Source organism: Myotis brandtii, unplaced genomic scaffold (assembly GCF_000412655.1).
Source record: "Myotis brandtii unplaced genomic scaffold, ASM41265v1 scaffold82, whole genome shotgun sequence".
Taxonomy (NCBI): Eukaryota; Metazoa; Chordata; class Mammalia; order Chiroptera; family Vespertilionidae; genus Myotis; species Myotis brandtii.
Genome location: NW_005371324.1, coordinates 1,186,175 through 1,212,561, shown reverse-complemented (window position 1 = coordinate 1,212,561; position 26,387 = coordinate 1,186,175). Strand labels below are relative to the sequence as shown.

The following is a 26,387-nucleotide window of genomic DNA, read 5'->3' as shown; positions in this document are numbered from 1 at the left end:
GTGAAAAGTTTCAAAAGCACCACTTTAACTTAAAGAAGAAAATAACTTTTCTAACACTTAATAACAAAGTGTTGGAAACTAACTAAAAGCAGGAGGAATAGAAATGGAAGTTGAGGTGATTTCGCCTTTGGCCCTTCAGGGAGTGTCCTTGGTTGTGTTCTTGCCAGAAGCAATATCCAGCTATTTATGTTAAGCAAGTCAGCAGCTTGAGGTGAAAGTAAGCAGGCTTGAGGAAGACCTCTCTATACACTATATTTAAAAAGATGAAGACAAAAATAGAAAGAGGAAATGATCCAAAAAAGAAAACTGGAAAATATGTTTTTTGGAGTCAGAGGGGACTCAAAAGCCATATCCAAATCGTACTGAGCTGATAAACATGGCCTGGGGGGAAAGAACAGTAACTTAGCATTACTGGAATTCAAATTAAGTGCTTGCCACTTCTCACAGTGTAATAATGCACCAGAAGTCGGAGAAATGCAAATTAAAACATTCAGGAGAAATCATTCTTGGCCTATTTGACTGGCAAAACATCATGAAATTTGATTATATGCATTTTTTCAAAGGTATAAGGAAATACATATTTTTCAAATGTTATTTGAATATAAAATGGCACAGCTTTTGGAGGATAATACCCATTATAAGTTAACATGTACAGTCTTGACCAAGTAATTTCACTTATCAGAATCTAGCCTTGAGAAATAATCAAACATGAGCACAGACATATTCACAAAAATGTTCTTTGCTACATTGTTTGTGGCTAAGAGACTAAACCTTGAAAACCTCTTGTATGCCGTCAATATGGACATAGTTAAATACAGCATGGTCCTTTGTATTTAAGAATAGTGAGGTGGCCTGGCCACAGTGGCTCAGTGATTGAGTGGCAACCTATGAACCAGGAGGTCAGGGTTCGATTCCCAATCAGGGCACATCCCCAGTGTGGGGTGTGCAGGAGGCAGCCAATCAATGATTCTCTCATTGTTGATGTTTCTATCTCTCTCCCTCCCCCTTTCTGAAATAAATAAATATATATATCTTTTAAAAAGAATAGTGAGGTGGATCAACATAATATATACTCCCCAGTTGAATAGAAATACCTCAAAAATATATGTGCATGTATATATGAGTTTGAATACATTTTTAAGTAATTTCCTATACTGGGGCATGTAATATGGGAAAAAGATATTGAATATAGATATAGATATATGGACATTTAGACGTATTTATGGATATGTAAATACAACCATATGGACATTTTAAAGACAAAGCAATATTCTGTTGCTGCTTGTAGGAGTCAGAGAAGGGAAAATTCCCACAGAAGAGATTTGGAAATTTTCAGAGAGACTATGAAATCTTGGATAGAAAACTTAAGAATTTGTATCCTTGAAGTCTTGTAGGACTGTCGGAGTGGCATACTTTCATCTTTATTTCTCTGAAGGTTGCAATTTGGGAAGATAAAGTAGTGTGTGGGAGTGAGTAGCTGGAAAGATACAGATACAGATCGTTATAGTTATAAATACAGATAGATATAAAACCAAAAAACAAGACTTGGATTTGAAACTATGGGCATGATGAGTTAGGAATGTATTCATGTCACAAAATTGGTGAGATATTGACCCAAAAAATATCTGACTTCTTTAAGAGGAACTTATAGATTAGGGTAAGTTGGGGGTAGGGAAGAAATGTCCAGATAAAATTTTTAAATTTACTCTAAAGCATTAATTTTTCCTGCACTCTATAAAATATTTTAAATTATTGATATCACTTTCATATTTTGGGGTTAACATCTGAAAGTTTTATTATGTGTATAAATGGTTGCAAAGGATATAATTTCTTTTTTAAATATATTTTTATTGATTTCAGAGAGGAAAGGAGAGGGAGAAAGAGATTGAAACATCAATGATGAGAGAGAATCATTGATTGGCTGCCTTCTGCACACCCCCTACTGGGGATCGAGCCCGCAACCTGGGCATGTGCCCTGACCAGGAATCAAACCATTGCCTCTGGTTCATAGGTCAGTGCTCAACCACTGAGCCATGCTGGCCAGGCAGGATACAATTTCTCGTGTGTTTTAAAGAATATTTTTAAAATAGAATTGTTCCATCATGTTTAATGTGAGTCAAATGAATCTAAATAACATCATAATTTGAAGAATACATACACAAGCTGTCCTTTGTCAGTCAGAAACCTTACATCATTCCTTTTTCTCTCTGAACTTACATTTTCATTCCCCAGACCCCAAAAGAATTTGATTTAATGCAATATATTGTTATGCTTGAAAGTGTTTTATTGATCAACCTGTCATATTCTCGTCAATAATATGTATATAAATTAAATTTTTAATTTTCCAAAATTTTATAGCACCATTAAGTATGACAGCCTTTCTTCTGGATTGAATTATCATTAAAATAGCTTTTAGTTAATAATCAATGAAAACATCAATATTTTAAATATTATTAGAATTAATAAACATAAAAGTAAAATTTTATTGAGAATTCATCTCATTGAAATTAGGGTATTCTTTATTTTTCAATTGTTTATGTATCCACAGATGATTCTTTTATTTACAATGACTGAGTCAGTGGAAATTAATAGCTAAAAGAAGAGGTATATTAGACCACTATTAGGAGCTGGACTTACAAATGGTGTTGTTAAATGAATCATTTACAATAGAATCCACAATGTATTTCTATTAAATTACCCAACTCTAATACCTCCAGGGTTATATGTGCCCCAGTTTGAAAATCACTATTGTAGAGTACATCAGGATAACATAAAATAATGGTGAAGTAAATTCCATGAAAAAGTTACTAAGAAAGGGATCAGTAACATCATAGTCTCAGATATCTATACAGTACCTATATCTATAATGTGCACACAATGGATAATAAATAAATCTAATGACATAGGGTGATAGCCTCATACTGAACACCACAGCTTAGAAAATGACGTGAAATAACTCTAATGTATTCCAAATGAAGAGCTATTTGAAGGCAGGCAGGGTAGGACTGTGTGTCATACCTGCCCTATCCACCTGACTATGTTAGCATACGGAGAAGCAGTTAGGAAAATATCCTAGAAATCATGAAATGAAATAATATTATTATTAAAATAACCACAGATGACAAGGCCAGTTAGAGGAATTTGATTATGCTTTTTGGCACAATTGTAAATCTTGAAGAAGCCCCAATAAATCTCTTCCCCACTATTGCTTCTAATAATAACTCTTAAATTAGGAAGATGAGGCCAGTTATGCACAGGCAATGATGGCTTTAAGGAGGCTTGCATTACTTACAGCAAGGTTGAGCAAAGGAATACTAAAGCTCTCTGTGGGCAAACTCATTCCTACGTGAATTTGTCTTGCCAAGTCCTAACCTCCCAGGGACAAATTGAGTAAATGGGGCAGAAAGAAGCTGATAGTTTAATAGTTTAACTACTTCAGCTCCCTATACAGGAAAGAAAGTCAGTGGGAAATAAGTATTCCCCATTAATATAGAATATAAAACTAGAAAAGAGTCGGCAGAAGATATTAATTAGGAAATTAACTACCTAGACGTTTTGCTAGGAGTCTATTTTCCTCTTAAGAAAATTGTCAGTGAGGTTCTTAATTGCACCTGCAAATAATTTCAACTCTTCGAAAGAAAATGAAATAATAGGAGAAACCACTCTAAAGCTATACTTTCTTTTTTTAATTAAAAATTTGAGTATAGAATAAAAACCCTTAAATTAGGAAGATGAGGGTAAACTGTGAGAAGCAAATCTGGATGATCTTTAATGAGAGAAAAAAATGATTAATTCATAGATATGGAGCATTTTCCACGTGCCAGCCACTGTTCTAGACGCTGAAGGTATAGCAGTGAACGCAATAGATAAAATCCCTGCCCTCACGAAGCTTCTGTTTGGAAGAAGGGTAGAAAATAAACAGTGTGTGAAAGTAATAAGTCCCATGGGGAAAAATAATAACTGATAAAGCCTACACGATGTGCTGGAGGTGGGTGGTAAATTGTTACAGACTTCTGGGGAGAGACCCAAAGGAAGTACGACAGCAAGGCCTATGTATATCTGGCAGGAAGGCATCCAGGTAGATGGAACATTAAGTGCAAAGACCCTTCAGGAGCTCACTGAACAAGTGTGACATCAGCATGAAGGCCATGTGACCAGAGTGTAGTGAATGAGGGAGAGGGTAGCAGGTGATAAGGTAAAAGAGATACAGGGTCCAAATTTTAAGTTTCACCTTCAGTGGAAAGGTACACTATTGAAGGATTGTGACTAGAGGAGTGACATAATCTTACTTCTCAAGAGGGTCATTCTGGTTTCTGTTTAAACTAGTGATAATTGCAATAATACAAGGCAATATGAATTTAAGTGCCATGTATTTGGATTCTGGATAGTACCTGCATGCAGAACCAACAGATGTGGGCGGTGGGAGAAAGAAGGAATCAAGGATAAATCCAAAGTTTTGACCTGTGCAAATTGAAGGACTGAGTTGTCATTTACTGAGATGAGAAAGATTACAGGAAAAGCATATTGAAAGATTTTGAACATATTAAATATGAGATTAAATTTCTAGGTGAAACTGTTGAATCAGTAATTAGAGATATGAGTTTAGGAGTCAGTGCTGTTTGATAGAAATATAATGTGAGTCAAACATGTAATTTTAAATTTTCCAGTAGCCTTTTAAAAAGTTAAAACAAACAAATGACATTGATTTCAGTAGCGTATTTATTAAACAGTAGCTCCAAAACATTATCATTTCAACATGTAATAAACATAAAAATTATTAACATGATATTTTATGTCATTTTAAACTAAGTTTTCAAAATCTGGTGTACATTTTGCACTTTGTAGCGTATCTCTGTCCAGTAGCCACATATGACTGATGGCTAAGCTACCTTGTTGGTCAGCATATGTGTAAAAAAGATAGATGACTACAGAGGGAACCCTCTGAAGAATTCACATCAAAAACAAAACAAGCAAATAAACGAAAAACCTGGTACAAAATATAGAAAGAAGAGCACTGCACTTTAAGATACTTTGGGCAGCAAGTGACAGCCACAAACTTCAAACCCCAAACGAGCTTAAAGAAAGGTATGTATCCGCCATCAGAGGAAGTCCTGAAGGAGGGCAGACTCAATCATGTCATCAAAGACCCAGGTTCTTTTCATGTGTTTACACTGTCATCTCTGTGTTACCTTTATCCCAAGGCTGGTGGCAAAATGGCAGCAGTAGTCACAGATATGACATCTTCACAAAACAGTATTCAGAAGTAAAGTAAAGGAAAGCACCTCTTCTGGTGTGTCTCTCTCTTACTTAGTGAGAAAACTTTGCTAAGACACCATCCCCCCCATAGGATTCATTTTATAATCTCAGTCAAAATTGAGTTAAATGATATTCCTCAATCAATCACTGTCAATAAGCGGATATGGGTAGCTCCAGTCTGGGTAAGATGAAGAAGGCTCTCTCCAGCGGGACTTTCCCACTGAATGCAATAATAAAACCAGGACAATATGGTTGAAACAGATAATTGAGATTTAAATTTTGAGACAGATTTAGGAAGAAGATAGGGATTCAAATCATCCCTGAACCAACAGTGAGTTTAATCTTTTTTCCTCCAGTATCCCACAGCCCGGTTTCAGGTCAGGCCAAGAACCAGATGTACACATTGGTATGCATAGAAAGATCTCAAAAAGAAACGCTGTAATTCAGGATTAAGGAGGAGAAAGTCTACTGTTAGCAGTAGCCATGGTAGCAGGAGCCCACAGGCACCTAAAACTCAAAGAGGAACTTTCCTCTTGGACCGAGGTATTGTGATTCCAAGAAGGTGGCAAAAACCTCTATATTTCTCTCTCTCTCTCTCTCTCTCTCTCTCTCTCTCTCTCTCTCTCCCTCCCTCCTTTCCTCACTCCCCCCCTTCTTCCCTCCCTCTTCTCACCCTCCCTCTCTTGTCTCTCTCCATCTGATAAAAATAGATAACCACAGAGAGAACTTTCTGCAAAGTTGGTCCAAACTTTAGTTTGGTCCTGCATGTGAATACAGTAGTGGGCTGGAGCTGCACATACGTGGATCTGATCCTAAACAGCATATCAAAGATTTTGATAACTGAACTGAGAAATAAAACCCTGGCCAGGTCCCAGACTAGCCACTAGATGTGGGACAAATTTGCATAGCTCAGCAAACAAAACTAGCATTGAAACCATGACTCATAGAAGGCTGAATAAAGTTAGTGGCTTGAACCCAATAAAGTCAATTGCCTGCTAAACAAAAATATCAGTAATGTTTATAACTTTAAACAAGACCCAGTGTCTCATAACAATATTCAAAATGCTTATGTTAAAATCCAAAATTACTGAACATATGAAGAACCAGGAAAACTTCCACCCACATGGGAAAAGAAAATAAACAGATTCCAATCCTGAAATGACACAAATTTTGAAATTATTTGACAAAGATTTTAAAGGCAGTTACTACAAAAATGTTCAACAAGAAAGTGTGAACAATGTTCAAATAAATGAAAAAATAGAATGTGTCAGCAAATAAATATGATGTAAGGAAGACCAAATGGAAACTTTAGAACTAAAAACTACAGTGATCAATATTTAAAATTCACTGGATGTTCTCAGTAGCTAAATGCAGATGACAAGCAAGATTCAGTGAATGTAAAGATAGATTAATCAAAGTCATCCAGCCCAGCTGGCATGGCTCAGTGGTTGACCTATGAACCAGGAGATCACAGTTCAATTCCTGCTCAGGGTACATGCCTGAGTTGTGGGTTTGATCGCCAGTAGGGGAAATGCAGGAGGCAACTGATCAATGATTCTCTCTCATCATTGATGTTTGTATCTCTCTCTTCCTCTCCCTTCCTCTCTGAAATCAATAAAAACATATTTTAAAAATTTAAAAATATAGAAATCATCCAATCTGAGTAGCAGAGCAAAAAGATTGAAAACGTAAACAGGGCCTTAAAGATCTGTGAGACAAGAGTAAAAGTTCCAACATTTATTTCATCAGAATCCCAGAAGGAGAAGAGAAAGAGTATAGTAAAAAATATAACATTTGAAAAAAGAGTGGCTGAAAACTTCCAAAATTTGGTAAAAGGTATACATTTACAGATTCAAGAAGCTTGAAAAATCTCAAACAGGGTAAAATAATTTGATATCTTAACAGCCATGCTAATACACATCATATTCATACTGCTAAAAATAACTGAAGAAAATAAATCATGAAAGTATTGAGAGAGAGAAAAGTAGGGGAAAAATAATTAGAATGACTGGATTTCTCACCAAAAACCAGAGTCCAGAAGGAAATGTAACAACATTTTCACAGTGCTGAAAGAAAGTACCTGTCAACAAGAATTTTATATCCAATAAATATCCTTCAGGAATAAAAGTGAAATAAGGACATTCTCAGGTGAAGAAAAATTAAAATAATTATAGACCTACAATAAAAGAATTGATAATGAAATTTGTTCAGAGACAGGAAGTAAAACCAGAATGACTGAAAATAAGAAGTATATGGAAGAACTATCAGTGAACAGTATTAACTGGCACTTAATGCATTCTCTATTCAACAAAATACACACTATTTTCAATTAAACATGGAATATTGCCAAGATAGACTATATCCAGGATAGATTAAAAAACACTGAATAAATTCTTAAGAATTGAAATTGTATATATTATTTTTCTGATCATAATAGAATTAAACTAGAAATCAATAGAAGACAGTGGGAAAATCCCTTCCCAGAAAACACTTGGAAATTACAGAAGACACTTCTAGAAATCCATGGCTCAAAGGAAAATCTCAGTTGAAATTCTAAAATGTTTTGATCTTTTTGAAAATGAAAATCAACATATCAAAAAATTTGGGATGCAGCTAATGCAGATTAAGAGGGAAATTTATAGCAGCAAAATGCTTATATTTAAATTTTATATTTAAAATTCACTGGATGTTCTCAGTAGCTAAATGCAGATGACAAGCAAGATTCAGTGAATGTAAAGATAGATTAATCAAAGTCATCCAGCCCAGCTGGCATGGCTCAGTGGTTGACCTATGAACCAGGAGATCACAGTTCAATTCCTGCTCAGGGTACATGCTTTAAATCAATAATCTAATGTTCTCACTTAATAACTTAAAAATTTTAAAGTAAACCCAATGCAAGCAGAAGGAAGGAAATAATGAAGAACAGATATGAATGATAATGAGAACAGGAAAACAATAGAGACATTCAACCCCCAAAGTTGTTGATTTTTAAAGGTCAATAAAATTGATAAACCTCTCACAAAACTGACCAAAAGAGAGAGAAGACACAAATTATCAATCAGTAATGATAAAATAAGAAATGCTATTTCAGGAATATCAAAAATGAAAAAGCAGATAACACTCCAGACATTAAAAAGTTAAGGAAATACTATAAACATTATTATGCATATGACAACTGAAGTAGTTTTGTGACTATTTAAGAAATTGAATTAATAGTTATACACCTTGTGAGAGTCTACAGGCCCACATGTTTTTATCAGTGAATTATACCAAACACTTAAGAGAGAAGTAAAATCACTAATTCTATACAAACTCTTCCAAAAAATAAGAGAGGGGGGAACACTTATCAACTCAATTTATGAGGACAGAATTACCCTGATACCAAAACTATTAAAGATAATACAAGAAAACTATAGACCAATATCCCTCATGAATATAGATACAAAGATCCTCAACAATATTTCAGCGAATCAATTGCAGCAATCTGTACAAACAAGAAAAAAAAAATGCAGCCAAGTGGAATTTATTCCAGGAATGCAATACTTAAAAATCAACCCATGTAATCCATTATGTAAATAGTGTAGAAGAAAAGTTGTATGTTTACTAGTATATCACTTTATGCAGAAAAAGTTTTTGAAAGATATTCCTCACCCATTCATTGTAAAGACATAGCAAAATAGAAATAGACAGGAATTCTTTCAGCATGCTAGAGTATCTGCAAAAACCCTACCACTAACCTCATGCTTACATGGTGAAAAACTGAATGTTTTGTCTTTAAGTTTGGGAATCAGCCAAGGATATCCATTTTCATCACTCCTAACCAGATAAAGAAGGTCCAAAAATTATCATTATTATTAAAAGGAATGCAGATGGGAAAGATAGGCATGAGACTGGCCCTATTCATAGATAACATAATTGGTTATGTAGAAAATTTTGAGACAATCTACCCAAAACTCTTAGAACTAATAAGTATTAATCAAGATTATAGGATATAAGATCAATGCAAAAAAAAAGTTTTTCTATATATTAACAATACAGTTGGAGCCAAAATTTTAAAAAGAATACTACTTAAAATATCTCAAAAGGTTAAGTAATTAGGTATAAATTTAACTTTGGACTGGATCTGTATTCTGAAAATTACAGAACATTAACTAAAGAAACTAAGGATACTTAAATGAATAAAGAGACATTCAGTGTTTTTGGATTGGAAGACTCAACATAGTAAAGATGTCAATTCTCCCCATATCAATCTATATTTATTTTTTATTAATGAGAATTACAAAGTTTATTTTAAAATATATAATTATCATGGGCCATTTTAATATATCTTCTCAGGAAATGAAAAATAATATTTGTTGGCATACAAGAGTTTAGAAAACAGTTAACAAAATACTTTTATGAAACACCTATAGAAGTGTTCATTTGACAAGAAAATACACATACTTTTAATCACACACAACCAAACATGATTGAAAACATATTGAGGGATTACATGCAGCTACAAGTAACAGGAAACACCTACAGTCTTTCTGACAAGTGTCATTCTTTTTGACAGCACCATTCTAGATGTCATGGTGAACAAGAAAAACATACTCAATGGCACTGTTAACTGCATAAGGTGTTTCCCATAGAAATTAGACCTTATACAGATGTAGTCTAGAAAAGAGGGGAATCAGATATAAGCATGAAGTCTGAATCAGTTTCCTGGTGGACACAAAAGGGCTTACAGAAAAATTCAAACTTGGATGGATCTTTGATGCAGATTTTGTAAAGACATCAGTGGAAACCTATACTTCTCAGAAAATGTATATATATCAGACAGTTGTTGATGGTTTCGAGAATAATCTTGACTGGAAGATCAAAGAATCTAAATAACAGGCTGGAAGACTTGGTTCTTGAAGCTCCTATGTCTGTTTGTCTGTCTGAATGTGTTGCAGGTGAAAGTGAGATCCTTGCACGGAATCACAAGGAAAGCATTCCAGGGACCCACGTATGGGAGGATAAAGTTTAATAAAGGGTGTCCCAAAATTCACGCAAGAATTAATTTTGATATAAAACACAGGTTTATAATTAAAAATTGTAAATTTCTTATTGATTCATAAAGTATACAGTATAGGGTTATGTATAGAATAGCATATCAGGTAAATGGCCTCCATGGCTTTGCTGGCACATATGCACTCTTTTGTTATTGCCTGAGCGGCCACATTTTGGAAGAAGAATGGTCCGATGATGCCTCCAGCCCAAAATCTGCACCAAACAGTGACACGTTGTGGATGCATTTGTTTCTCAACAAACACTCATGGATTTTCTGAACCCCAAATGTGACAATTTTTTCAATTAACCAAGCCATCAAGATGAAAATGAGCCTCATCGAAATTCAGCCACATTTATGCAAAACAGTCATGGAAAATTTTAACAAAAGAGTATGTGCCAGCAAAGCCGTGGAGGCCATTTACCTGATATGCTATTCCGTACATAACCCTATACTGTATACTTTATGAATCAATAAAAAATTTACAATTTTTAATTATAAACCTGTGTTTTCTATCAAAATTACTTCTTGCGTGAATTTTGGGACACCTTTAGTAAAGTTTACTGTAGAAGCAAAATCAAAGGATTGCCCCAGGTTCAGCTCCATCCCACTGTGAAAGAAGCCCAGCCTTTTCTTTATCAAGCCCAAAACAGAGGCCAGTGTCCAAACATTCTGTGCCATTGGTTCAGTCCATATCAAAACTTAGGCCTGTTCAGCCTTTATTCCTGTCTGACTAGCATAGTCTCTATTCCTGACTGCACTCCAGCTGGCATTGTGTTATTGTATCCAGGCTCGGACTTGGAGCCTGCATTTGGTGCCTGCAGGCCTGTCTGCCCAGGAACTGCTAGGATGAATGGCTGCTATGGAGAGAGAGGCACCAACACATCAGCCAGCACCTGCTAGAGAGAGAGAGAAGAGCTCTTTGGTAAGCTGATTATATTATACTAGAGGCTCCGTGCATGAAAATTCATGCACTGGAGGGGGGATTCCTCAGCCCAGCCTGCTCCCTCTCACAGTCCAGGAGCCCTAAGGGGCGGGAGGTGACCCAGCTATCAGGGGAAGGTGATGCCCCCATGACACCTCTGCTGCTGCCACTGCTGGCAGTGCAAGCCTCGGCCGGCCTTAGTTACCTGAGCCTCGGGCAGCCCTTGGCGGCTGGGCAGCCACCATCTGACGTTTGCCTGTGCCTCGGGCCTGCCCTGGGCAGCTGGGCAGCTGCCATCCAAGGCTTGCCTGCACCTTGGGCTGGCCCTGGTGGCTGGGAGTCTGAGGGAAGGTCCAGCTGCACCACGCACCTGCCACCCCCCCGGCAGGGCTGAAAGGACTGGGAGACTCTGGCAGGGCTGAGGAGACTGGGCGCTGCCATCCTGTGGCTATGGGTGCCGGCATCTTTGTGGCGGCATCTTTGTGGTGGCATGATGGTCAATTTGCATATTCCCTCTTTATTAGATAGGATCAGGCTTCGGAAGGACCAGGTGCATTTTCAAACTAACCAATCAATTTCCCAAACTTTTGTGGGATGGTGTTGAGTCCTCCCCCTAACCAATCCATTTCCTCTATATTCCAGTGTTCTGTGTCTCTTATCCAAACTGATCCTTTCCCAGGCTAGACAGTCAGGCCTCTAAAATCTCCATCTTAGTTCCTACTGTGCATCCCTCATAGTGGATGAACCGCCCACCCCCTGTGCCACCTTGGCTTCTACTGGGCATGTGCCCAGCAGAGGCATTTCTCCTGCTGTTTTTATTCCTCCCCAGTAATGGCCCATAGTGATCCTTCCTGCCTGCTTTACTTCAGGGATTAGGTCCCAAGGGCAGAGGATGCAGAGTTCCCAGGGGGAGCCTATACTAGTAAATGCTGCAACTTCCTAGTGAAGCAGGCTTATTGTCCGATTCAGCTCCCTAGTTTATTGTGCTTCTTCATGTCTGGTTCCCTTTGATCCCTTTCTTTATTAATATCTAGCTATTTTGCCCTAAAATCTGACTAAGGCCTTCTTTGTTTTTGCCTTCCAAATCTCATGCAAGTTAGAATACTAAGTTATTCTAACATGGACCATAAAGGAGATTGATTCTGGAAAATCAAGGTTCTAACATTATCCAATGGAAGGAAAAATCTTTAGATCTTGATTTTGTTTCCCTATCACAGGTCCTTCTTAATTCAAAGTCTATTTGCCAAACATCAGTCCAAAGGAAGAAAAACAAGCAAAGGTCCAAGTATGAAAATGATTCACATATAGCTATATTCTTTCCTAAACTTGCCATACATAAAATGTATTCCAACTATTTATTAGAATGGAAAACAGAAAAAGACTCCTATACTTATCATCCCAAAAATGAGCTTTGTCAGAGGGAAAGGTGGAATATATATAATGGACCACAGATATAAAGGACTACCACAGGAAAACCCAAATACCAAACTTTCACTTTTCAATGGCTCCATAAAACAGAACAAATGAAACATTATAAAAAGACTAGAAGCCCATTGCACAAAGATTCATGCAATAGGCCTTCCTTCCCCTGGCTGCTGGCACCGGTTTTCCTCCGGCACCCGGGACCCAGGCCTTTGGTCCGGCCACAGCAGAGAAGCCAAGCCTCGAAGCTAGGCTTCTCAGAGGCTTGGCTTCTCTGCTGTGGCTGCAGCGGGGCTTGACTTTTCCCCTCCAGCCACAGTGAGGCTTGGCTTCTCCCCTCCAGCCACAGCGAGGCTTGGGTTTTCCCCAGCCCCAGCTTCTCCACTGCAGCCGCAACGGAGAAGCCAAGCCTCTTCAGTCTTCAGTCTTCAGTCTTCACTCTGGCTGGAGCCTTCAGTCTTTGCTCAGCGCCTGTGTATGCAAATTAACCGCCATCTTTGTTTAGTTTATTTGCATAGTCACACTGATTGGCTGGTGGGCGTAGCAGAGTGACACCAATTTGCATGTTTCTCTTTTATTAGTGTAGATATTTAACCTAACTGCATGTAAAAGTACACTTTAATTCACCCATCTATCTAACAAGCATCAAAATAGAGAGAAAATATTATTAAACGTTTTAAGAAAAAAGCACTACTTACTAATTTATGTACTATTGTTGAAAGCCTCTCATTGTTAGCTTATGTGAGTATTCATTCCTGAAAATGATTAGTAGAATCCCATAGTCTAGTGGTCGGCAAACTGCAGCTCGCGAGCCACATGCGGCTCTTTGGCCCCTTGAGTGTGGCTCTTCCTAAGCCTTAGGAGTACCCTAATTAAGTTAATAACAATGTACCTACCTATATATTTTAAGTTTAAAAAAATTGGTTCTTAAAAGAAATTTCAATCGTTGTACTGTTATTTGGCTCTGTTGACTAATGAGTTTGCCGACCACTGCCATAGTCCAATGATAAAAGGGATTCAATAATCACAATATATTTACAACATTAATGAGAACTCTTTCATGTCGATAACCTTCTGGCACATTATACATGGATTAATTTCTACCAAGCTTTCTCACATTACTTACATTTTAGTTCTTTTTAGGAGGGAATATTCACAGTCAGTCCTTTTATGCTTTTGAAAGGAACTGGGATAACTGAAGCCTTTCCCAACTTCTGCACATTAATATGGTTTTCTCAGTGAGCATTTTCACATTTTGAAAGGCTATGTGATAAATGAACATTTACACTTGTACAGTTTTCTCCAGTATGAGTTCTTTCATGTTTTGGATGATAAGGGAGACAAGTAAATGTTTTACTACATTTTTTACATACATATGGTTTCTCTCCAGTGTGATTTCTTTTGTGTGTTTGAAAACTTTGATAATATCTGAAGGCTTTCCCACATTCCTTACATTCATAGGGTTTGAGTTTTTTCATACATTTGTAAGGAACTGTGATGTCCATAGGCTTTACCACATTCCTGACATTCAAAGGGTTTTTTTTCAGTGTGATTTATGTTTCTGAAGATCACTGGATACTAAATGCTTTATTACATCATTTACACTTATAGGGTTTTTTTTCCAGTGTGGTGTATTTCATGTTTTCAGATAATGGAGACAACTAAATGCTTTACGACATTTTTACATACATATGTTTGGAAATTTTGATAATATTTGTAGGATTTTCCATATTCCTTACATTTGTAAGGTTCCCTTCCAGTATGAATTCTTTCATGTATTCATAAGGAACTGAGATAACTATATGCTTTCCCACATTCCTTACATTCATAGGATTCCTATCTAATATATGTTCTTTTGTGATATTGAAGAGAATGGGGATAACCAAGTGTTTTTGCTACATATTTTACATTCACAGGGTTTCTCTTCAGTGTGATTTCTTTCATGCATTTGGACACCTTAATGAGAACTGAAAGTTTTGCCACATTCCTTACATTCATTGGGTTTCTCTCCAATATGAGTTCTTTGATATGTTTATAAGGAACTGGGATCTCTGTAGGCTTTACTACATTCCATACATTCAAAGGGTTTCTCCCCAGTGTGATTTCTTTCATATTTTTAAAGATAATGGAGACAACTAAATGTTTGACAACATTGATTACATACATATGGTTTTACTTCTCTGTGATTTCTTTATGTGTTTGAAAACTAAGGTAACATGTGAAGGCTTTTCCACATTCCTTACATTCATAGGGTTTCTCTCCAGTATGAATTATTCAATACATTGAAGAGAATTAAGGCAACTGAATGCTTTACCACATTGTTGACATTTATAAGTTTTTTTTTCCTCCAGTGCGGAATCTTTCATGTATTTGAAGTAAAGTTGAAGAACTAAAGACATGACAAGATTACAGCATGACAGATGCTGCAGGAGACCCACTTGGGACTGAGAAGGGCAGGCGACGCTACATCCTAAGCACTTCTGCAGCCAGAATGGGTGTACATGCCACTGCGGCACCTCAAGCTACAGATTTAAAGCAAGCATGCCAATAAAATTCACAGAAGAACATTTTTGGTTATGGATAAACTGATTCTAAAATTTATATGGAAAAGCAAAGGAGCTAGAATACCCGAAAGAATTTTGAAAAAGAAGAATAAAGTACAAGGAATCACACTATTTGATTTTAAAACTCTAATAGTCAAGGTAGTATGATATCAGTAAAGGAAAGTCACATGACCAATGGAACAGAATAGTGAATACAGAAATAGAACCACACAAATATGGTCAATTGATTTTTTTATACTTTTGGATAGCCATTAGAATAAAGAAGAGATAGACTTCAAAAAATGGTGTTGGCACAACACCATTTAAGAAAAGAACTTTGGCCTAAATCCCACATTTAGTACAAAAGTTAATTCAAAATGGATCATAGATGTAAATATAAAATATGGAACTATGTAACTTTTAGAAGAAAACATAAAAGAAATAAATTCTTCATGACTTGAGATTAGGCAAAGAGTTCTCATCTATAACACTATAGGTATAAATCCATTAAAAAAATGATAGCCGGCCAGTGTTGCTCAGTGGTTGAGTGTCAACTCATGCACCATGAGGTCACCAGTTTGATTCCTGGTCAGGGCACATATGTGGACAGCTTATCAATGTTTCTATCTTTCTCTCCATCTCCCTTTCTCTCTCTAAAAAAATTAAAACATTTTTTTAAAAAATTGATAAATTAGACTTTATTAAAATTGTTAATTGCTCTATGAAAGACAATGTTAAAATAATGAAAATATAACAACATACTTGGAGAAAATATGTTTTAAATCATACATCTGGGCCCTAGCCGGCTTGCCTCAGTGGATAGAGCATCAGCCTGCGGACTGAAGGGTCCCAGGTTCGATTCCGGTCAAGGGCACATGCCTGGGTTGTGGGCTTGACCCCCAGTAGGGGGTGTGCAGGAGGCAACCAATCAATGATTCTCTCTCATCATTGGTGTTTCTATCTCTCTCTCCCTCTCCCTTCCTCTCTGAAATCAATCAATAAATATATTTTTTAAAATAAATAAATAAATCATACATCTGGAAAAGAACTTAAATATAGTCATATATTCTTGAAAAGAATATATAAAGATCTGTCATAACTCAACAATAAAATAACCCAATTAAGAAATGGGCAAAGGACTTGAACACTTTACCAAAATGTATATATGTAAGTCAAAGAAGCATGTTAAACAACATCAGTCATTGGGGAAATGCAAATTAAAACCACAATGAGATACCAGTATCTATCTGTAAGAAGGGCTAAAATTTAAAAAGCACTGACCACACCATGAGCAGTAGATGTGAAACAATGGGTACTGTCATAAATTGCTGATGGTAATGCAATATGATTCAGCCACTCTAGAAGACAGTTGGTCAATTTCTTACAATGTTAAATGTACATATTATATGGCCATTAATCCTACTCCCAGTATATACCCTAGGGGGCTATAAACTATGTTCACAAAAAAATGCTGTATCAAATATTTATTCATGACCATCAGAAATTGGAAACAATGCAAATATCCTTCAACAGTTGAATGAATAAACAAATTTGGGTACATACTTAAAATAAAATACTACTCAGCAATAAAGGGAAACAAAGTATTGATACACATAATAATTTCAAAAAGCATTGTTTCAAAAGCATTGGGCTAAGCGAAAGTAGCCGGACTCAAAGGTTACAGCCTGTGTGATTACATTTATGACACTATCAAAAAGATAAAATGCTAGTAACAGACACTAAATCAGTGATGCCAGGGGCTAGGAGTAAGGAGAAGGGTAAGACTGTAAAGGGATAGCACAATGGAGTGTTCTGGGGTGATGGAACTATTCCAGATCCTGACTGTAGGGGTGGTGCTATGAATCTACACGTGTTAAAATTTGTAGTACTGCACACCAAAGAGAGAGAGAGAGAGAGAGAGAGAGAGAGAGGAAGGGAGGGAGGAAGGAAGGAAGGAAGGAAGGAAGGAAGGAAGGAAGGAAGGAAGGAAGGAAGAAAAGAAAGAAAGAAAGAAAGAAAGAAAGAAAGAAAGAAAGAAAGAAAGAAAGAAAGAAAGAAAGAAAGAAAGAAAGAAAGAAAAAGAAAGAAAGAAAGAAAGAGAGAAAGAAAGAAAGAAAAAGAAATGCCAATTGTATGTTCATTCAAATAATAAAATTTAAAAAGTAGTGGAATGTATTAGGCACATTGCTGCCTATATGGGGGAGTGCAGGGTGAAGATGAGTATAATTCAACCAAGTAGAAAGGAGTTCTTTTAGGGAATGGGTAGAATGGGTGTTCAATACACAACCAGCAGTGACCATGATAAGCATAAACTCAAGGACAAATGAATGTAAGAAAGTGGCTTAGATCTGTTAGAAATTCAGCGATGGATAATTCTAGATTAAACTGAGATGTGTGAAAAATAAACTTCGCTCACTTTTTTGTTATTTGGAGCAAATAGAAGGAAGCAACAAGCCCTCTGTTAAGAACAGATGGTGTAAAATTAGATGACAGACAGCATTGTCTACCTAATTGCTTTTATGCCTCTATTTTATCTGTCAAGGAGATGACCTGATATAAATTAAAATGGTGAGTTCTGAAAACAGAATGTACTATATAACTCCACTAGAGTTAAATATATGTGGATATAGAAATAGATATATGGATATATAGACACGCACATATGTGCATAAAAATAATATGAGAAGGGCATACACTTGAAATGTTAACAATTGTTATTTCTAGATGTAGGAGTCTCATTTTCTTTTTGCTATGCATGGTATTTCCTGAATATTCTGCAAGGCACACTTACCCTTTCTAAAATAAAACAGAACAAATAAGTGATTTTTAAATGAAAAATAGGGTAAAAAAAACTTTAAGAAAACAGAAGCCCCAGGTGAGTAGTTTCTCAAAGAACATATAGATTTTATAAGAGTTACAATTTAATACACCCCAAAGCAATGAAAGAACTTTTGGAGAACAGAAGATATGCAAAAGTTCCAATCTTTAAAAAAAAAAAAAGTCCGTTTCTGAAAACAGCAGCCATATTGTACACCTAATTATTGAAAGAACAGACTTGGAGAATTTAGAGAAGAAATGCCACTAGGATGCCAGCTTAGGCTCACTAGAACTGTCATAACAAGAAGTGATGGCTGCTATGTCCTCAGACTTGATCTGTTCAACACTTTTTTTTTCTCTTCCTGGTGATAGAGTCTTGATGTTATTTTGGGAAACTATTTTGGATATTTAATAGACTCCTAAAGCTTACCCTGGCCAATAGTTAACACATCTTTTCTCCTAAAACCTGGTCCCTCCAGTATCTTTCCCATCTCAGGAAGTAGCAAATGCAACCTTCCAGGGGTCATTCCTGACATTGTCGTCTTCCTCATATTCCACCTTCAAACCCATCGGCAAAAGCTGTTCTTTTTAACTTTAAAATACATCAAAGATCTGACCACTTTCTGCTACTTCCACCCACACCCACTACCACTCACCATCTTATCTCACCTGGGTTATTACAATGGCCTATAAGTGAAATTCTTACTTGTATTTTTGGCCACTAACACTCTACTATTTTTTTAAAAACACTAGCCAGGCCATGTCACTCCTATGACTCTATTTCACTCAGAATAAAAACCAAGGTTCTTACCATGGCCTTCAAGGCCCCTAATGAAATGCTTTGCTCTCTTCTCTTCTCTTCTCTTCTCTTCCTTCTCTTCTCCATATCCAAAAGGTAGCTGGTTTGATTTCTGGTCAGGGCACATACATAGGTTGCAGGTTTAATCCCAGGTAGGGGCACGTACAGGAGGCAACTGATCAAGGTTCCCTTCCCTTCCCTTCCCTCTCTCTCTCTCTCTCCTTGGCTGTAGCCACGACCTTGAACCAGACATATCCAGTTCTTCCTCAGGGCCTTTGCTCTTACTCTTTCCTCTCTCTGGAATGTTCTGCTTCCAGATAAATGCCCACAGAGCTGGGGTGGCCATATATCCTGGTTTTCCCGAGAGGGTCCCCATTTGTGCCTGCTATCCCAAAACAGGAGCAATCATAAAAGTATCCCCATTGGGCTGATAAGTCAGATGGTCGCCCTACTTGTGGGTCTCTGCATCATCTCTCAGGCTGCTCAGTCTCAACTTCTCCCTGAGGACTCTGACATCTGATTTAAAATGATAGCCCCACTTGCCTCCTTTCTTTGTTTTGTATTGTGGGCGTTTTTCTCTGTGGCTCTTTCCACCTGATACACTCTATTACTTTCTTACTATGTTTATGGTCTGTATTCTGCCACTACGTATGCAAGCTCCATGAAAACAGACATCTTGCATGTTTTATTTTCAATATCATAGCCCTAGCACCTAGAACAGTGTCTAGTCCAAAGCAGTTCTCAATAAATATTTATGGATAAGTGAATGTACAAATGAATGCCTGGAAACTTGTTTTCTCACTAGATATCAAAATAAAATAAAAAACGTATCCTTGGGGGCCTTGAGGAAAAAATAAATATTCTATGAAACATTCCTTGAAGCCACATAATCCAATATGCCTTTTTATCTAATTAAAATGTATTATCCTAGTCTTAAAGGCTGTTAGAGTTTTAATTTAAATATTTTGTTCAAATAAACATACATAATTTTATAATATGACAGGATTTCTTTATTAATTTGGTTGAAAATGATAAAAAATTAACCTGAACTTCCAGAAATAAGGAAAAATAGGAGGGAATGTTTATTGGAAAGATGCTGTGGAGTCTCACAGAAATGCAGGATCAAACCTCAGCAGAGTAGCTTCTGGGATTGTTAGAGCCTCAACACAGTATTTTAATCACAAACAAGATTCTTTCTTCTCTGCTCTGCTCCCGCTGTATTTTGACCTTATTCTCTCATATTGCAAACTGACTGTAGAAGTGCTTTTTCTTCTAGCTCCCAGCTGTAATTTTTTAAAAAAAAAAGTTCTTCGACCCCAGCTTGAATCACATCCACTATGGAAGTAGAGGAGGAAGTACTGCGCTGGCTCTCCCACCACCAGAATCATCACTGTGGTCAGAACTGCTGGTTCCTGCCACTGAAGACAACTCTTCCCATATCAAAATTCACTTTGATACCTTTTTGTGTTTTTAAAATGCTTCACAATGCTATAGCCTATTCCAAAAATTAATAAACTGCAATATGTTGTTTGTTCTAAATGTGCAAGATTTTTTTCTATACATTAAGACTCTGATTCAGCACTTTTATAAGCTCTTTGCAATTTTACTACCCAGTAGTCGATTTACTTTGCTTTAATAAGACACATTACTGAAATACTATACATCCCATAGTCATAAATACTCTCTCTTTTTTCACTATGTTAAATAGTGATATATATTTTCAATTTACCTATGGTGAGTGTTAGAATATGGCAGCTATATTTGTATTTCACGATGTAAAGTGAATGATAATATTGCACATGCTGATTTATTTCCTTCTTTTCTATCCACAATGATCTCACTGTGCTATTTCAACTTAAAAATATGAATATTGAGGTACCGGCTGTTTTAATGCTAGAGAATACTTCTTTCCCATGAACCAACAGTGTTACTTATAAGAGGAGAGAGACAGAAAAATAAAGAAAAGATTTCTCAAGGCCACCTAAACCAAATAAACCAACAACAACCACCAATACTAGTTACGTTTTGACAACATTGCAAAATTTCTTTTTTAAGGTACAAGATACAGAAATTCCCAGGAAAATAACAAAATCAATTAAAGTGTGAATCCTTATAACTAGCATTGCCATTATGATTATCATGTTTTAGACACAAAAATCCCTCATCCACATTCCCCATTAAATTTGCTGTATAACTTGTGCAAAGCAAATACTATAAATTGAACTACAATGTTGTGGGTGATATGTAGCTGACAATTTTTTTTCATCCTGTTTTTTTAATGGGTTTTTCACTTCAAAGGAATCTAACAGATTTTATCTCCTTTTAGAAAAGCATGCATGCCGGGACTGAAGCAGTGACTTATGCTATGACGTAATATGTTTTTGACACAAAAAGTACTTGTCAAAAATCAAGATTCAAAAACAACCATTCTAAGTGTTTTAAGGGGAGCGAGGAAAACCTGGCTTTCATGTCAATAATACAGCTGACATAAATAATGATGGAAAACTGACAGCTACCAGATATGATTTACCAGTAGATGCTTCAAATCCCTAAAAATGAAAAGGTAAGAAACATCAATTTTGTATTTTATAGTAATTCAGCTGTAATGTAATTGAACTTCTCATTGTAACAAGTGTCATTATAATTATATTAGTAATTGGTGAGTCATATCATGAATAACCTGTTTAGCTGAATTCTTGTTTTCATAGTATAGCTGCAGCTCTGCCTCAAAATTGAGTTTGAGTTGGCACTTTGGAAGACTAGATTTAATCTTTCGTCTTCCACCTGTCTCTTATGAGTAATTTTATTGTAAAAATACACAAAAGGAAAAATTACAAGGTTAGGTGATGACATGCAGTTTTAACTGGTCGTGGTCCTCAAAAACAGTGACGATGAACTGGGAAGATGTGGCTTTTCTGAAGCCTAGAGGAAAGACAGCGCGCTTTCATAAAACTGCAGAGAAATGTTTGTTCTAAAAAACGACTCCAGGGAAATCATGCCATTGCAACATATTTTCCTCAAAAGACTCATCCTCTGCTCTGGGACTTCAAAACTTCCCATTTGTACATATTGACTGCTTCATTCTGGTGTCATCTATGTGCTCTCTCACTCCGGTTCATTTTTACAGGACAAGCTGTAGGTAGGAATCAGTAGAGAGGGCTTTCTCTCTTTCTCTTGACCACCTGCCCACCCAGTCACACAAAATGCCAACATTTTATCGGATCCACTATCATAAAGCTATGATTGTATGCTAAGACTTTTACCTTCATTTTAGAAATAGACTAACTATATCCAAGCCTTCCTGGTTTGGGCCAGCTATAATGTACTAACATGAAGCACAAATACCCCGGCTTTGTTGTACACTCACTTGAATGCCTTTGCCTTTTCAAAAGAACTTTGCCATCCATAACATAGGCTGGCTAGGTGCTCTCACCAAATCCATCTATCCTCCTTTCTGATTTTGCTACTCTATCTCATTTCCTAGCCTTTCTTGAAGCTAGCAGCGACCATGTGACTGAGTTCTAGTCAATAGAATGAATGTGACTTCCAGATTGCGTGCATAGCAAGCTTGCATGCCCAACTGACCATTTTTCTTCTGCAGCTGTCAGCTGAATGGAGAGGTCCCTGAGAACACAGAGGAAGGTAGAGCCAGGATACTAGGTTGGGACCAAGTTGAGTCCATAAATGAGCCTCTGGAATTCTGCTCAAATGCCATGCATGTGGGAAACTATCATTGTGTTAAACCAATGGTCGGCAAACTGCGGCCCCTTGAGTGTGGCTCTTCCACAAAATACCACATGCGGGCACGCACTTACAATGCGATTGAAACTTCGTGGCCACACTCAAGGGGCCAAAGAGCTGCATGTGGCTCGCGAGCCGCAGTTTGCCGACCACTGTGTTAAACAATTGAGACTTGGGGGAAAATTAGGAACTTATCTAATTTAATAGCTAGAATAACCTTAACTCATACACAGCCCACTCCTAAATCTGAGAGGTAACAGGGTAGAGAGTGATCTTTTGGCTTGCTGTTCAGGAAGCATTCACTACCCTCTTCATCCCATGTGGGAAGAATCTACTTCCTGCATTACCTGTTTTGACCAATGACATGTTAGCAGATGTGAGGTGAGTAGAGGCCTTCAATATGCTTGTGTAGTTGGCCTTGTCTGTGGTGCTCTGCTAAACTGCCTGAGAAGAGCATGCCCTGGGGAGCTGCTGCTCTTCAGACTGAGCCCCTCAAACAGCACATGCATAGTGGACCTGAACCCAACCCACCAGCTTGGAGCGAACGCCATCTGACTCACAGTTGTGGGAGAGCCATCCAGCGCACCCTTCCTAGGTCAGCCCAACTATGGTCAACTGGAAGACCAGTAAGCAAGAGACGTATATGCTGGTTGTAAGCCACTAGCTTGGGGGTGGTTTATTAAAGCAATTTCTGATGAGACAGACAAAACAGCCTTGGTACAGTGTGGTTAATAGTGCAGATTATAAAGCCAAACTCTTTTTGTCAGAACCGTATCATTCATTAGCTATATTTCCTTGTGCAAGTGGTTTAAGCCAGTGGTCGGCAAACCACGGCTCTCGAGCCACATGCGGCTCTTTGGCCCCTTGAGTGTGGCTCTTCCACAAAATACCACGTGGGGGCGCGCACGTACAGTGCGATTGAAACTTCGTGGTCCATGCGCAGAAGTCGGTTTTCAGCCTGGGAGAGTCTATTTTGAAGAAGTGGCCTTAGAAGAAGTGTGGGGTGTGTGTTGGTCGGGCGATGGGAGACAGGGCTGGCCAGCGCAGGCAGGGCCCCGGGATACGAAGCGCAGAGGGGGGTGGGGGGGGGACGTGAGCGATTCATGCACCAGTTGAGTGAGCCAGTCAGTCAGCAGTCTCATGTGCAGTGGTTAGTACTAGTCGCGTCCACAAATTGCGCTCGGGTGACAAAAGTACCTACTCAAAGCATGAAGTTACCTGTATTTTTCCAACCAGCTGTAAATCCTACCTGTATTTTTGTCATCAATTTAAGAATTGTAATTATTTTGTGTTGGTGGCTTTATTATTATAAAATGAAACATTTTTAGCAAAGGCCAGCTTAGGAGTACCCTAATTAGGTTAATAACAATGTACCTACCTATATGGTTTAAGTTTAAAAAATTTGGCTCTCAAAAGAAATTTCAGTCGTTGTACTGTTGATATTTGGCTCTGTTGACTAATGAGTTTGCCGACCACTGGTTTAAGCCATGACTCCGTTTTCTCATGTATAAAACGAGATAATAGTACCTATCTCATATAGTTAATATTTATAAAGTGCTTGGAACAGTGACTGGCACATAGTAGCCACTGTGATTGTGCATATGAGATAAATAAAATAAACCTCGTATACCCATAATGTGTCAGCAAACTACCCTTATCAAGAATGTGACAGTTTCAGTCTCGTCTGCTGCTTCCAGAGGATGCTTGAATTCTCCAGAGACATTCTTCCCTGTGACCAGGAGCCCAGGTTACATAATGTTGAAAGTTCCATCTGCTGAGGCTTCTTTCTGATGAGTCAGATGACCTGGATTGGAATTCTTGTTCCACCATCTAAGGCCTTGGGCACTCTGCCATACACTGGGTCTCCATTCCCTCATCAGTACAATGGGGATATAACAATACTTTGCTCTGCAGAGTTATCAGCATTATAGTAGTTGCTCTATAAAAAACATTTCAATAAATACTGCATTATAAATATTTAATACATGTTAGTTATTCTTAATTTGGGCAAACAATTTGAGGAATTACCAGGTCACTCTTAGCTCTAACAGAATACTCCTAAAAGATCCTTTGCCATTTATTTCATTTTTACAATTTCCAGATTGGAAAAAAAAAACTCCAATTATTTGATTTTAATGTATATAATTTATACTTCCACAGCTGTCACTATTTCTCCGGTTTAAATTCCAGTGATAAGGAAATCTTAATGACTTTTTGTGTTTTATAAAATCAAGCTTTACATGACAATGATAAAGTTAAATGTGTATGTTTAAAAAAAGAGTGGATTGTAACTTAAAAGTATTAGTTACCTAAATTCACCAGAAGGTAACCTTCTCTGACCCATTTAAGGCAAAGTAGACTTTTTTTAAAAGAGCAGCTAAAACCAACAGAAATGAGGCTGGAGCATTTCTCTCCTCCACGACCACAAATCTCTTCAGCTTTTATTTTCATTTTGTTCTGCTTTATCAGTAAAATGCAAATCATGAAAATCATAAAAATGATTCCTATTATTATGTCTGTGTTAGCTTCTCTTTATTTTTATGTAAATAATGTTTCTACCTTCTATTTACTAACAGTATTTCTGGTATTAGTAAAAAGAGAGCCCTCAGATCACATTCAATTCAATAGCAATTTAATTTAAAAGATAAGAGATGTGGATTGTGTGCAATACTAAGCCACAATGTGTGTAACTTTTACATGAAAATAACCTTAATTTTCCTGCTTGACTGAGAAAAGAAATGAAAAAAAAATGTTTGCTATAAATCAGGGAAATTTCATAACTTGCTGAAGGTGTAACAGCTGTTGATTTAAGGTTTGCATCTTTGATAACATGATGCTGCTGGGAAGATAACATCTTTCTGACAAAGCTGTGAACATAAAAATTACAAGGCTTACTCAACATTTAAATATTTTCTCTGTATCACTTACTGAAAAAAGTTATTTTATTCGCATATACTAAAATATGTTTGAAGTATATTGTATCTCATCAGAAAGCCTTACAATAAAATTTAGTGTTCTTGTTCCATAGGTATATAGTAGACTTGTCACATCACAAGTAAACATAAATTGCCTTCAGTTCAGAGAAATGATCTACTATTATTATGTGCAAGTAGTTCCTACAATTGGCAATACAAACACAGACCTGAGCATACACTTGGAATGTTTTTCATTTCTTTTATTATCAGCTGGAAGTAGGTGATTGAAAAATTAGATGACAAAACAAAGCAAGTACTGCATTGACTGGGGAAAAAATATCTGCAAAGTGGAATCTTAAAAATGTGTAAGAGAATAACTCCCAAACAGAAACAATAGTGGTGTTTTAATTTACCTAAGGGCGGCTGCATTATTGCACATGTTCTTGCAATGTTGACTCACAGACTATGAAAATTTAGGGTGAGGTTTTGTGTTTCCTACATATCAGTGAAATGCACTGAAAACATCACCAAGGAACTGCTGAGAATGACACTAGTAATGGCCTTGTCTCCTTACTCTTCAATGAAAATCAATGTGCTTCCTTTCTTCGATGAATTGCACTTGCCATAGAAAGTCAGATTGCTTCTTTTTTTTTCTTTATTGATTAAGGTATTACATATGTGTCCTTATGAATTACATATGTGTCCATTGCCGCCCATCCCCCCCCCCACTCATGCCCTCATCCCCCTGCTGTCTGTGTCCATTGGTTATGCTTATATGTATGCATACAAGTCCTTTGGTTGATCTCTTTCCCTTATCCCCACCCTCCCCTCCCTTCCCTCTGAGGTTTGACGGTCTGATCGATGCTTCTCTGTCTCTGGATCTGTTTTTGTTCATCAGTTTATGTTGTTCATTATATTCCACAAATGAGTGAGATCA

At 37.1% G+C, this 26,387-nt stretch overlaps 1 long non-coding RNA gene across 4 annotated transcripts in view; it reads left to right on the top strand.

The window, feature by feature from the left end:
* LOC102241934 overlaps nucleotides 1-26,387 on the top strand; it is an 83,270-nt gene that overhangs the window by 23,017 nt on the left and 33,866 nt on the right. For all 4 annotated transcript variants that reach the window (XR_314593.2, XR_001360185.1, XR_001360184.1 and 1 more), the window contains exon 4: nucleotides 21,121-21,357. This is a non-coding gene — a long non-coding RNA (uncharacterized LOC102241934). The remainder of the gene's footprint in view (nucleotides 1-21,120; nucleotides 21,358-26,387) is intronic.